Source organism: Anabrus simplex, chromosome 1 (assembly GCF_040414725.1).
Source record: "Anabrus simplex isolate iqAnaSimp1 chromosome 1, ASM4041472v1, whole genome shotgun sequence".
NCBI classification, from domain to species: Eukaryota; Metazoa; Arthropoda; class Insecta; order Orthoptera; family Tettigoniidae; genus Anabrus; species Anabrus simplex.
In genome coordinates, this window is record NC_090265.1 from 1,304,414,361 (window position 1) to 1,304,428,668 (window position 14,308).

The window sequence follows — 14,308 nt, forward strand, 5'->3', positions numbered from 1 at the left end:
AGATTGGTTTCACTGCTGTTTGACGTAGCATTTCCAGGTTATTGCCAAAATATTCACTGCCGGGCTGAGTGGCTCAGACGGTTGAGACGCTGGTCTTCTGACCCCAACTTGGCTGCTTCGATCCTGCCTCAGTCCGGTGGTATTTGAAGGTGCTCAAAAACGATAGCCTCGTGTAGGTAGATTACTGACACGTAAAAGAACTCCTGTGGGACAAAATTCCAGCACCTCGGCGTCTCCGTAAACCTAAAATGAAGTTAGTGGGACGTTAATTAAATAACATTAATTATTAATTAAAATATTCACACAAATTCTTCTTGTATTCAGTAACTATTTGTTCGCTGTTTCCTTCATTTACGTACAATTTCCCTATATGCATCTGTCCCTGTTTTAAGCCAGTTCTTGTACTCCTTCTTTTTACGTTTACAAGCTGCTCTCACTTCATCATTCCACCAAGATGATCACTTTTTCCTCAACTTTACACGCAGTTGTTCCTTAGCATTCCTACTGCAGCATCCCCGTATGCCACCCATTATCTGAACCTGCTTATTTTACAATGATTGGAACTATTTCAGTAATCATATCCATGTACTTCTGTCTAATTTAGTCGTCCTAGAGATTTTCTACTCTTATTCGTCTGAAAACAGATTTCACTTTCTCTATCCTAGGCATGCAAACACTTAGTTCTTTACAGATCAGATAGTGGTCTGTATTATTGAAAAATCCCTGAAAAACCCGCACATTCCTAACAGATTTTCTGAATTCAAAGTAGGTTAAAACATAGTCTATTCTGGATATAGTGCCCCTACCGTACCATGTGTAGCGGTGAATAGCCTTATGCTTGAAGAATGTATTTGTAAGCACTAATCTCCTACTAGCTCAGAAGTCGAGGAAACGCTTCCCATTCCTGTTAGCTTCCATATCTTGCCCACTTTTACCAATCACCTTTTCTTATCCTGTCTCACAATGAAATCGCCCATTAGCACTATCCTATCCTTGCTGTCGACCCTGACTATGATGTCGCTCATTGCTTCATAAAATTTGTCAACTTAATTTTCATCTGCACCCTCACATGGTGAGTACACTGAGACAATTCTCATCCTAATTGCTCCAAGTGTCAAATCTACCCATATCATTCGCTCATGTACGTGCCTGAAACTATGTTGCGTGCAATAGTATTCCTGATGAACAGCTCTACACCACACTTTGCCTTTCCCTTTTTAATACCCGTCAAGTACACTTTATAATCTCCCATCTCTACCTCGTTCTCCCCCCTTACCCGAATACTGTTAACTCCTAACACAACCAGACACATTCTCTTTGCTGACTCACCAGTTCTTCCATAATCCCCATTCATATGTATAGCTCCCCATCGAATTTCATTTCATTCTCTAAGTTGTTTCAAAGGAGTCCCTCGCCTGTCAAATGGGAATGGGACTCCATCACTGTAGTAGGTCTGAGGCTTGCTAAAAATAATCTGAGCGTGCTCGGTGAAAATTCTTTGAAGCAGGATGCTGCCCTTACTTACACATAGTCCCAGTGAGGATCTCCCCTCTAAGGTGTTAGGGAGGACGGTGGATTATACAGTCCTAGCCACTTGAGCACAAGGAGGGCCATGACTCGGAATATGCCAAAGATGTCCCCTCATCCCGACTCTCACGACCACTCACTAGCCCACTCAGCCGTTACCCATAGTTCAAGAACTAGGACGTGACAAATCCACGCCATGTTACATTGCCCTTAGTATACCCCAGACATCTTATAAATCCCAGATTCAGTCGCTTAAGTGCGGCCAGTATCCAGTATTCGGGAGACAGTAGGTTCGAACCCCACTGTCGGCCGCCCTGATAATGGTTTTCCGTGGTCTCCCATTTTCACACCAGGAAAATGCTGGGGTTGTACCTTAATTAAGGCCACGGCCGCTTCCTTCCCACTCCTAGCCCTTTCCTGTCCCATCGTCGCCATAAGACCTATCTGTGTCAGTGCGAAGTAAAGCAACTATAAAAATTCTTTGCGAATTTCCAATTGTTTGTCTTGTTATAAATATATTTGTTATTACAGGTAAATTAGAGTACTTTGTTAGTATTAGCCACCTCCTCCACCAGGACATTATCCTTATATCCAACAGTCTTTACATACTTTTGGCTGAATACCTCTGCCTTCTATAAATCCTCACATTTGTTGATTTGTTGATTGATGATCCTTGAATATCCTTCTTGTATTCTGATTCTGTCTTAAAGTACCTATACACCCTGTTCTACTTTTCACTAAAATTTATATGACTCCTAATTTTTGCTTAACATCATGCTATCTTTAGCCGACTTCTTCGCCAGGTTCAATTTAGTAGTATATTTCTCCAGTTTCTCCTTACTTCAACAACTAACCCTAACTCGATTTCTTTCCAACTTTCACTCCTTTTTAGTCTTTTTATTTCTCTGTTAGTTTCCTCTGTAAATTTTCATTTTAGTCTAAATAATAATGTTGGTTTTTAAAACGGAACGAGATTGTCTGTACTGAAAATTGACAAAAACGTCGTTTGTGCAGAAATGGAAACAGACTCAGTTTGGGAGAAAAAAGTGTGTATTCCAAGAACAGACTTTTCACTTCTTAAGCTTGTCATACCATTCGTTCTTAAACAATTGCTATTTTTCCTAAATATAGCCTTCTCTATCAAAATCAGTTAGTCACTGGAACAAACTTCACATAATGTTCAGATAATCTCTCCACCCTGCTGTTTAGGCACGGACAGATGAATGTGGTTTTCTCGGGAGTAGATACGAAGGTCCATAGACGTCTAAGTACTACTGCTTTCTGCAATCACACTCAGTATGGTTTTTAAGGAAATTTTAAAATTTCTGATCTGATTCTATTCTGATGACATTGATGCAAGATGGTAAGTGTAACTTTTATTCATAACATACATTAATAAGTCCATTTCAAATTACTCTCCACGCATTTTTTTGTAAAGAGACATAATTCCCAATATATACCCAAGTTGGTAAAAATAATTTGCTCAGTAGTTAAATCTGTATTCTGTATTTTTTCTGACTCGTATAGAGCACTTTCCTCAGCTTATCTCATGTATTTCTGAGGTATCTGGAGCCACCCAGGCTCCTCTTGGCTTTTGGCCAGGTTTGAACTCCAGATGTCCTTCCTGATGCCACGTGATATGTTTCATGAAAATCTCAACTCAAGATCGATTGTGATTTGAACCTCAGCCTCCAGGTGGAAAGGCAGCAGCTAAGCCACTGACTCGTCTGATTGGCATAGAGTAAGTCGGGGAGAGATGGCGCACATTTTGTAATGATCGTGCAGCAAGTCTTCGCCAACATTTCGATTAGCTTATTTTATGCTAGACGTCATTCCTTAAATCTCTCCTCACATTCACTTGTCTATTATTTCTTGGTCATTAATAAATCAATTAATTATTTAAACTTCAAGATTTATCCCTCAGTTCTTTTTAGGACATGTTTTTGCTTAATCTCTCTCGTCCACAATCATTACACAAGTTCTTAAACACTGAACACAATTCATGCAGCCACATGTTGCAGACGGTGCACTTAATCCAATCATCCTTCTTTTTTTGTCAAATAATAGTTTCCCAGCACTCCACACACTAGTTGCAATCATCGGATATTGCATTATTTTGTCCATCTTGAATCATTTTGGCTGCTTCATTGGAATGAGGTTTTTCTCCTTTCCTACTCTTTTCCGTTGTGGCAGTGGTAGCAATTTTTCTTTGTACTTTATTATTTTCGTTCACTGAAATTTCTCTTTTGTTGGAGATGTTACGCTTTAAAGTTTCATTAAAGGCATGTACCACAAACTTCGATTAGGCTGTAGCTGCTTCCTCTTCTCCATAATTAGTATAATTTGACACAGATTTTTTTAAAATTCATATAGGCTATATAATATATTTTATATTTTATTTACAAACTGATCAGAGGATGGAAACACATTTTATACCTAAATGGACATTCAAAGAATCCCGCGCCATCTCTCCCGGAAATGTAGCGCGCCAACTCTCCCGACATTTGGGGAGAGATGGCGCACCCCTGCCCCAGGAAGTGCGTTTGCCCAACATGGCGTATATCACACCAGCATAGTCGTTGACTAACCTAGTCACCCGCCTGTGCCAATGCAAAGTTAATTTAACCTGAACAACCCAGTCACTGGGCTTTTATATCATCCCGTAGCAAAACTTTGAAGGTAGAGAAGACGTACTTGCCAGAAATATCCATGATTTCAGGCGAAATCACTCGCACCATGTGACATCCAACACTTAGCTTTTGTCCTCACGTACACACTGTACACGCGAGAAGCAGTGGTCGAGCGATCTAGCGGGCGATTGCCGCACTGGCCTACCTTGCGCCATCTCACCCGGTGCGCCATCTCTCCCGGAATCACTATAAATATTATAAATTAATGTGCAATATCAGAAGTTGAAATGCTGTATTAGTCACTAAGCGAAATCCTTCTTGTTGGTTGGTTAGCATCGTTTATAAGGAAATTCTGTAATACTTGTTCTGATTCTATTCAAATGACTTTAGAACATTTTAATACGAACCACTTCTTGTGTTTTGGAAAAGAGTTTTGTTAATTTTCTCCTCGTATTGTACATATTTTGCTTAACGCAAGATAGATCTTGAGTTCTCAATCCTTTCGGCAATTCATTTGGCAGTTCGGTTCGTAACACTTACATCGGCCTAACGAACATCTTCTCCACCGCTTTCGGTTTCAATGTTGCCAATAATACATCTCGATTTAATTTAGGTGGGTCAGGGATGGGTGATTGTGAGTAACATCGTTCTCACATACTATATCATTTTAAACTTCATATACCAGGCGGCTCGCGAGCGCCGTACTTTCTACTTATAAATGTCCTGCATGCACAAATGATGAATGGGATGCCTACAAACTGATTTTCACAGGGGCACTGCTGTCAGCGAGCAGGCTACGTCAGAATATGAAGAGATAATAGACGGACAGTCACTCGCAGCATGTTACTCAGCGCTACCTGTCTAATGCACCCCTTGCATTAGTAAACCTCGTTTTCCACCGCATAGTTCTAGGCTGGTGTATGGTACAGCCTCACTAATGTATATTTGCTGTCCTCATATCGGCAATGGCTAGTGTGTTCAGTAGCGACGAATACACAGACATCATTTAATGTGGACAACCTGGTCGGAATGCGGCCGAAGCTTTAAACAGACGTCTGCCTTCTACACACGTATTTCGCCGAACACTATTCGTTTTTGTTTCATACAAACAACTCTTTTATAGAGTGGAATGTCTACACGTGCACAAATTAATCAGTTATTACATTTTCTTTTCTGCACCTTTGGCGTGTTTACAAACAGTAGCGACGATTAGGGGGTGAGGCGAGGAGGGACAGTCGTCCAACCCCCACTTTGTGGAGTAAACATTACATTTTTATTCCACTTCAGCCTTCTGGAACTAGTAATTAATTTTAAAAAACTATTTCTACAAGCCTTGTTGTCTTATCTGCTGATTCTTTCCTTAATTTTCTTTAATTATTAACATAATTATTGGCGAAAATACGCACAAAATGCCGTTCGTTGCGGCTAACCGATTTGTATAGCGCTACGACATGTAGTGGAGACTTTGCATGTGCTGTGAAGAAGGGTAATAGGGGTACATATTATTTGCCAAGGTCGTGGACACAGAGGTATAATTCATCCGCTTGCCGTGCGCATTCGTCAGTCTGGCAGTCTCTTTAGTGTCTGTTAGTTTCTAAGTGTGTATTCAAATACTCAATGATTTTTAAGTGTGCAATCATGCCGTACTTCTACTTAATTGTACCGAGCGAGCTGGCCGTGGGGTTAGGTGCGCGCAGCTGTGAGTTTGCACCCGGTAGATAGTGGTTTTGAATCCCACTGTTGGCAGCCCTGAAGATGGTTTCCCGTAGTTTCCTATTTTCACCTCGTAACATTATATTGCAGTGACCTGAAATTCCCTAATCTCTAACTAACGTGACATTCAGATGACGTTACATATTTAAATAACCTTGTGCTGTGGTTCTACCTAATCAATTGGAATTATATAAGATAACATTGCAATAGCCTCCATTAATCCTATCTCAACATAACAAACTTTAACATTCGAACACTGTGCTGTGGAGAGTCTTGACTTGAAAATAAAACATCTGTTTCTTCGCCCCCTGGCATATTATATCCGTCAGCACTCCGCGCTATCTCCATAACAAGGTGAGCTTATCCAGTCCCTTACACATATCTTGCATAGTCTGGCCTTGATCGGACTCGTAACAAAATATTCCTCACAATCTATATTCAAAGATACACAATATCGTCCCTTCACTTATAACATCCACCGGTTCAAACCTCACCAGGATTCACAACAATTATTCCTCAATATCTTGCATTCAATTATCAAGTTCGTCATATTGCATTCCACCTTCATCAATGGTTCACTTCCTCTCACTAACGTTTTGAAGGTTAAAATAGTACATCTCAAACATGGCACAAAACATACTCAATAAAGAAATGTCGAAAAACATGAACTAACTCACAGCACTTATTGCTAACTTGACAATAATCAAATCACTTATTCTTGAACAGTGACTTAAAATATAAACTGTAATATTCACTGATGCTTTTTTCTGCTAGTTGCTTTACGTCGCACCGACACAGATAGGTCTTATGGCGACGATGGGGCAGGGAAGGGCTAGGAGTGGAAAGGAAGCGGCCGTGGCCTTAATTAAGGTACAGCCTCAGCATTTGCCTGGTGTGAAAATGGGAAACCACGGAAAACCATTTTCAGGGCTGCTGACAGTGGGGTTCGAACCTACTATCTCCCGAATACTGGATACTGGCCGCACTTAAGCGACTGCAGCTATCGAGCTCGGTAATATTCACTGATGTTCACTGGTTCGAGTCCGTAGCACAACACTGATGAATCTTTCTCTAAGAGCGAAAAATAATCATGCAACATGCCATACAACTAACATGCTTCCTACGAACTACTTAAAGTGTGCTTAATGACATCTAATCTTATAAACATTACACTAACACACGCTGATATCATTTCAGAAAATCATTTAACACACGCTGAAGATCAAAATTAACACACTCACATAAAAATTGTATACACTAATCTAAATATGAAATTATCTATATAAATCTAACTGACCCTTGCTCCATTTAAATCAACAAATCTCAGATATTACATGCAAGAATTTACTATTTATAAATTTATTCAGGCAGCTAGTCATGCATGTCATGAAATTAAATTAAATCAGATGTACTCATCCCTGTCCGCTCCGCTCCATGATTCAGCAATGCACCATCTCAGCCATCGGGTCGGCCCATCGATGTGCTGCTCACTCCATTACGACAGAAATATGACCGTCTTTAGGTCTCTCCTCCATGGTTCTCTTCTTGAATTTCATGACTACGACACAATCGGATTTACGGCACAATCAATAACTCGTGTCCGCACAATCCCGAAGTTCACTTAGCAAAAGACACGCACTTAATTATTGTACAAGTTACAAAACACAAAAAATTCTTCTCAAAAACTCCATTCAAATAACAGTTCGATCTGTATCCTATATCTACCGGAATCTATTATTCAACATAATTTACAAGTCCTAGCGTGCCTCGCAACTTCATTATTAATCAATTCTAACACTGCTTGAAGAACAAGCCTCTCGGAACTTTGCATCTTTATAATTATTAATCTTTGACGATTTTGCATTGTTAATTCCCATATAGGAATAATCCCAGCGAATTAAGTTCAAGATCAATATTGAAAGTTATTATTCCTGCCAAAAGAAATGCTCAGTAATCACGTTCTCTGGCGACGACTTTAAACCATGTCCGACACGTTCAGTCGCGAAGTTCATAGTGTCTCTCTTCAGCGCGTGGTGTCATCCAGCCCGCGTTCTTTAAAGACCATACATCAGGGATTCCCCTGTTTGATTGCGCAACGTCCTGTCTCTGGTAACCACATATTTAATCACATAAGCTTGCCAGGATTTCTTAGTTACATTTTTACAGAATTATGAGGATTTTATTTCCTTTTAGTAATCATTTCTTCTGGATTTAGACTTATTTCACAGTGTTTTAACATTGATGCTACTGCTACTATATCAGCTTCTCCTTTGCGACGTTTCATATAATTTTTGACGCGCAATTAAAAACGCTCCTCGTGACATTTTTTTGTGAGAAATGATATCAAATTTAGTAAAAATATACCTTATGAATGTACAAATACAATTTGCTATATATTGTATAATTCTGTAAATATTATTGCAGTTATTAGATTTTTTAAGATTTGAATTTTAACATTAATTTTAACATGGCCTTCATGAAATGTGAGAAATAAGGCTGTTATATGTACTGGATATAAAAATTAATAGCAAGTGTTAATCCTGACAAATAACACAGCTTGTAAATAAATTGGGTACAGTGTATAAGGTAAACTGCTTCACGAGGAGGATGTTGTGCACAGCAACAACTACTAAAATGTGAAACTGAGAAAACAACACTCTAAAAATAAACATCCATGTCCTCAGCTCAGGAGTGTTCTGATATGACTGTTAATATCATTATCGATGTCAGATGGATACTAACTAATTTATTATTTTCTGGTATAGCATGGACTAGGCTATTTTATTTTTCAAAAAACTATTTATATTTTTCGCCAAAATCCTTCAAATTTCAGCCATTGAACCCTGGATTTACCGAAGCTGTTGCTGAAGGAGTTCTTTAACGTGCTACAGGCCAACGAGGAGATGTATATTCCAAAATATCTCCACTCTCACCCAGGATTCAACCAGATTCCTTCAGAATTTTTCTATTTAGTGACAAATCGATGATAAATTAAGAGAAGCAATGGAGCCGTCCATTCGACGAATAGCTGACTGAGACGAATGATGAACTGCATCGCGAGAACAACGGAGCAATCAGCCCTCCACCAACAACAAATAGTGCCACTAAAACAGCAATGTCTGCCCCCCACCAATGATATACTGAGACTCTAAAATAACGGGGTATCAGCCCACCACTAATAACGAACTATGCCATTGAGATCTATAGGATCTAATTCCTTCGAGATATTGTTTAAAAATACAAAAATCAACGAGATCATCACCCAGTAATATAAATTGAACGAAGAAGGTGAATAGTTCCGAGTTAGAATTCACTGATTTAGCCTTGTTAATCTCTTATCCTACTTCTCTCTACTAACTGTCATCGCGGAAAATTCAAATTTCGTGACAAGATCACCTCACTCGTGTTGGGTGTATCCTGTCAAATATTTAACCGGCTTATTTCTAATTCGAAGCGCTGCCTATTTAGTGACAGGCCAGTGACGAAGCCGCTGGGCTATGGCACCCCGTATGGGTATCTCATTTACTGTTAAAAAGGGGTGTAAAGGAACTAGTCACACTACAGAACGTAACTCTGACTGAGAGTGCTTGGTCAGCGGCCTACTGGCCAAGCTGGGAACACTGACTGAGTCGCCAATGTCCAAGTCCAGTTTCTTAAATGAACTATCTATTAATTAAACAATAAATAACTATTTCTAGTTAACTATAGTATTGCCTCCACTACAACCAACAGATATTTTGATTTTCTGCCACTTAGTTGGCCTGCTTGTAAATTTCAACGTTGTATTTTATTCTGCTGGCTAGCTCAGGCACCAACTCGCTCATGGCTTACGTATTGCATAGTTGTAATTCATTTTGTGAAATAAACATAGAATAGGTCACTATAGATATTTTAGTTACTAACATTGCACGAGACGGAGTGCTGAATGGACTTATTCTTGCCTTCAAAATTCGGATTGCCTCTGCTCGGTTTGATCCTGTGATAATGGGATCTGGAGATGGATGCTCTACCACTGACCCATAGAAGAAGTTGAGGAAATAATAGATACCTTGGCTTGGTCTTAGGTGTTATTATTGAAAGAGACACGTCAATGAGATCATCAATCTCTGCAACATGAACGAAACGGGGAAGATAAATAGTTCCGAGACTTTACGAATATAATGAGTGTGTCAGATAAATTAACAAGAGCAGAAAACGTCAATAATTGAGTTGATTCAAGCATTTTATAACCTTCAAAATGATACGCTGTACAGGACAGGAATATAAGCAGTACTGCAATGTAAGAATACGGACATTACATCTTATTAGCTACTAGATGTAATACCCGTCGCTGACGGGACAATTAGTTAGCAACAGCAGTATTACTTTTGCCCACCCCTCATACTGTTCCCCAGATTATGAGGCGCATAAGTGGACATGCCTCTCCTCGTCAACGGCTTGTCATGACGTACTCGCTTCCTCGTTCTCTGTGGCCTTTTGCAGTTTCATAGTTTTTGCATTGTTGCTGATATTAAATTGATCTCCTCCTTCCCGTATAAAAGAAAGACTGGTATCGGGTTAATATTCAAAAACTACTGACAGGTGTACAACGCCTTCAAATCGTTACCAAAACATTCTCTATTGTGACACTCTTTTACAGAGTTGGTTACCGATTCTTGGTCGTAAACTTCCACACGACTGCCTCTGATGTTTCCCTTGATTTTTTCCTCTATCGCGAATAGGTATAGAACTAACATTCGAAATAAATGTTGACATGAAATATTTTTCGAGTAAAGCCAACCATACCTTCCGAAGCACTCTCTCCTGAGATTTTTGAACAACTTATAGCTATGAGTCTGCACGACCTCATTATAAACTGAAATACCAAGTTTCATTAAATCCACCCATCCATTTTCCTGTGATACTCTAACAGATATTAAATATTACAACAAATATTAAATTGACCTCGACATCTATCTATCTTTTATCTTAATCTGTTTATCCTCCAGGGTTGGTTTTCCTTCGTACTCAGCGAGGGATCCCACCCCTGCAGCCTCAAGGGCAATGTCCTGGAGCTTCCGACTTGGGTCGGGGGATACAACTGGGGAGGACGACCAGTACCTCGCCCAAGCGGCCTCACCTGCTATGCTGAAAAGGGGCCTTGTGGGGGATGGGAAGATTGGAAGGGATAGACAATGAAGAGGCCGTGGCCTTAAGTTAGGTACCATCCCGGGCAATCACCTGGAGAAGTGGGAAACCACGGAAAACCACTAGGCTGAGGTGAGAATCGAACCACCTCTACTCAGCTGACCTCCCGAGGCTGAGTGGACCCCGTTCCAACCCTCGTACCACTTTTCAAATTTCGTGGCATAGCAGGGAATCGAACCCGGACCTCCGGGGGTGGCAGCTAATCACACTAACCAGTACACCACAGAGGCGGACTGACCTCGACATACTGTAGGTTATTACAAAGACATTAGTATTGTCAGAATATAATATTAACAGACGGGAATGTTGCGATTAAAAGCAATACTATCTTATGACATGTTCGATTAGTTGAAATACGGCACAGTTTCTCACTTTTCATGAACAGTACTACGCTGGCGTTCTAACAATGCCAAGTTCAAGAGCTGCAATGACCCGACCACAGGCAGCGCTGAACACTGTTCTGTCGTTCTCCGTTAAGTGTGCACACACCCCATTAGCATCAGCACCTCATAGCAGGGATCGAATAGGTGTAATACTATGATGAACCAGTGTGTCACGTACCAATAATTTAAAAACACAGAGGAATGGCGTAGTAAAGAAAAGACAGTTATCTACCTCCCCAACTATTTCCCACCAATATTCAAGCAGGCTCTACTATTTGGATAGGAAACTCCCTTAGCTCACGCGGCACGCAATAGTACCGTAATGCTTTATATATCGGAGATGAGTGGCAGCAGAAGAGACAAAGCACATCAAACGAACAATAAACCCATTCAATATAATGGCACTAATGATCAATATGTTGGGCTTTAGACACTGTAAGAATTCTCCGTTAGTTTTCTTCCGACTCTTTAATATTAGGGCTTCCAATGACTCACTCTTGTCTTACTCTTGAAGCCCTCGGCCCTTCAAAAGAAATCTCATTTTGATAGTCATCTTCACATTCTTCCTTGTCGATATGGGCTGATGACCAAGTGGTTTTCACCCTAAGACAATTACGACAAAAACCACTACCATTGCCAGTTGTTGTTGTTTGAGTCACAGTCCATAGACTTTTTTGATGCAGCACTCCATGCCACCCTATCCTGTGCTAACCTTTTCATTTCTACATAACTATTGCATCCTACATCTGCTCTAATCTGCTTGTCATATTCATACCTTGGCCTACCCCTACCGTTCTTACCACCTACACTTCCTTCAAAAACCAACTGAACAAGTCCTGGGTGTCTTAAGATGTGTCCTGTCATTCTAACTCTTCTTCTCGTCAAATTTAGCCAAATCGATCTGCTCTCACCAATTCGATTAAGTATCTCTTCATTCGTGATTCGATCTATCCATCTCACCTTCAGCATTCTTCTGTAACACCACATTTCAAAAGCTTATATTCTCTTTCTTTCTGAGCTAGTTATCGTCCATGTTTCACTTCCATACAATGCCACGCTCCACACAGAAGTCTTCAAAAATATCTTTCTGATTCCGATATCAATGTTTGAAGTGAGCAAATTTCTGTTCTTAAGAAAGCTCTTCTTTGCTTGTGCTAGTCTGCATTTTATATCCTCCTTACTTCTGCCATTGTGAGTTATTTCACTACCCAAGTAACAATATTCATCTACTTCCTTTAAGACTTCATTTCCTAATCTAATGTTTCCTACATCACCTGCCTTCGTTCGACTGTACTCCATTACTTTTGTTTTGGACTTATTTATTTTTATCTGGTACTCCTTACCCAAGACTTCATCCATACCAATCAGCAACTTCTCGAGTCTTCTGCAGTCTCAGATAAAATAACAATATCATCGGCAAATCTCAAGGTTTTGATTTCCTCTCCTTGGACTGTGATTCCCTTTCCAAATTTCTCTTTGATTTCCTTTATTGCCTGTTCTATGTAAACATTGAAAGGGAGAGGGGACAAACTGCAGCCCAGCCTCACTCCTTTCTGGATTGCTGCTTCTTTTTCAAAGCCTTCGATTCTTATCACTGCAGACTGATTTTTACACAGATTGTAAATAATTCTTCGTTCTCGGTATCTGATCCTTATCATATTCAGAATCATAAATAGCTTGGTCCAATCAACATTATCGAATGCCTTTTCTAGATCTACAAATGTCATGTACTTGTGCTTGTCCTTCTTGATTCGATCCTCTAAGATCAGACGTAAAGTCAGGATTGCTTCACGTGTTCCTAGATTTCTTCTGAAGCCAAATTGATCTTCTCCCAACTCAGCTTCAACTTGTTTTCCCATTCTTCTGTAAATAATACGTGTTACTACAATTTAACAATATATCCATGTTGACGATAATCGGCCTTGATATGGATTAAGCAACAAATGTTTAAATTCATGTACATATCTGTTCTGATAGCCGGTACGGTAAAACTGAGTAAGACAAGAGTGATAATCGGAAATTGCATTCTATATAAAATTTGCTACTTAGTACTTATCAATAGGACCACTGATAGCATAGATAACTGAGAATTACATTTTAAGCATTCCCCTAAACTATCATCCAGCGGGAATAAAATTAGTTATAACCTATATTTTAATACCTTATTCTACGAATTTACATACCGATTTTCATTAAATTCTATTCAGCAATTTTCTCGTTGTGCGGATTCATACACACACACACACACATATAAATACATACAGACAGACAGACAGACAGACAGACGAATATAACAATAATAATAATAGTGATAATAATGTTGTTTGCTTTATGTCCCACTAACTACATTTACGATTTTCGGAGACGCCGAGGTGCCGGAATTCAGTCAAGCAGTAGTTATTTTAAGTACCGGTAAATTTACCGACACGAGGCTGTCGTATTTGAGCACCCTCAAATACCACCGGACTGAGCCAGGATCGAACCTGCAAAGTTGGGGTCAGTAGGCCAGCACGTCAACCGTCTGAGCCACTCATCCCGGCACACAGACGAACAGAGAGATAAACAGAGATGACGGAAAAATTAAAATTGCATTTCCTTCTTACTATGGACATGACCAATACATAAATACAATTCTTTTCTTTTTTAATTTTGAGGAATGTACAGACAAATCATATACCGTATTATATATCGGGTGGTCCTTTGATCCAGTTTTATGCATCCCTTCACATTTACTGCAGTTCTGAAGGACATCGGTCCCTCTCCCTAAAACAGGGTAATATAACGAGATGTGTGTTTACGGGCTAGAAGACAGCAGGAATCGTGAGCGCCAGTGTTAATTCAATGAGCCCGTAAAACGAGTACAGTTAC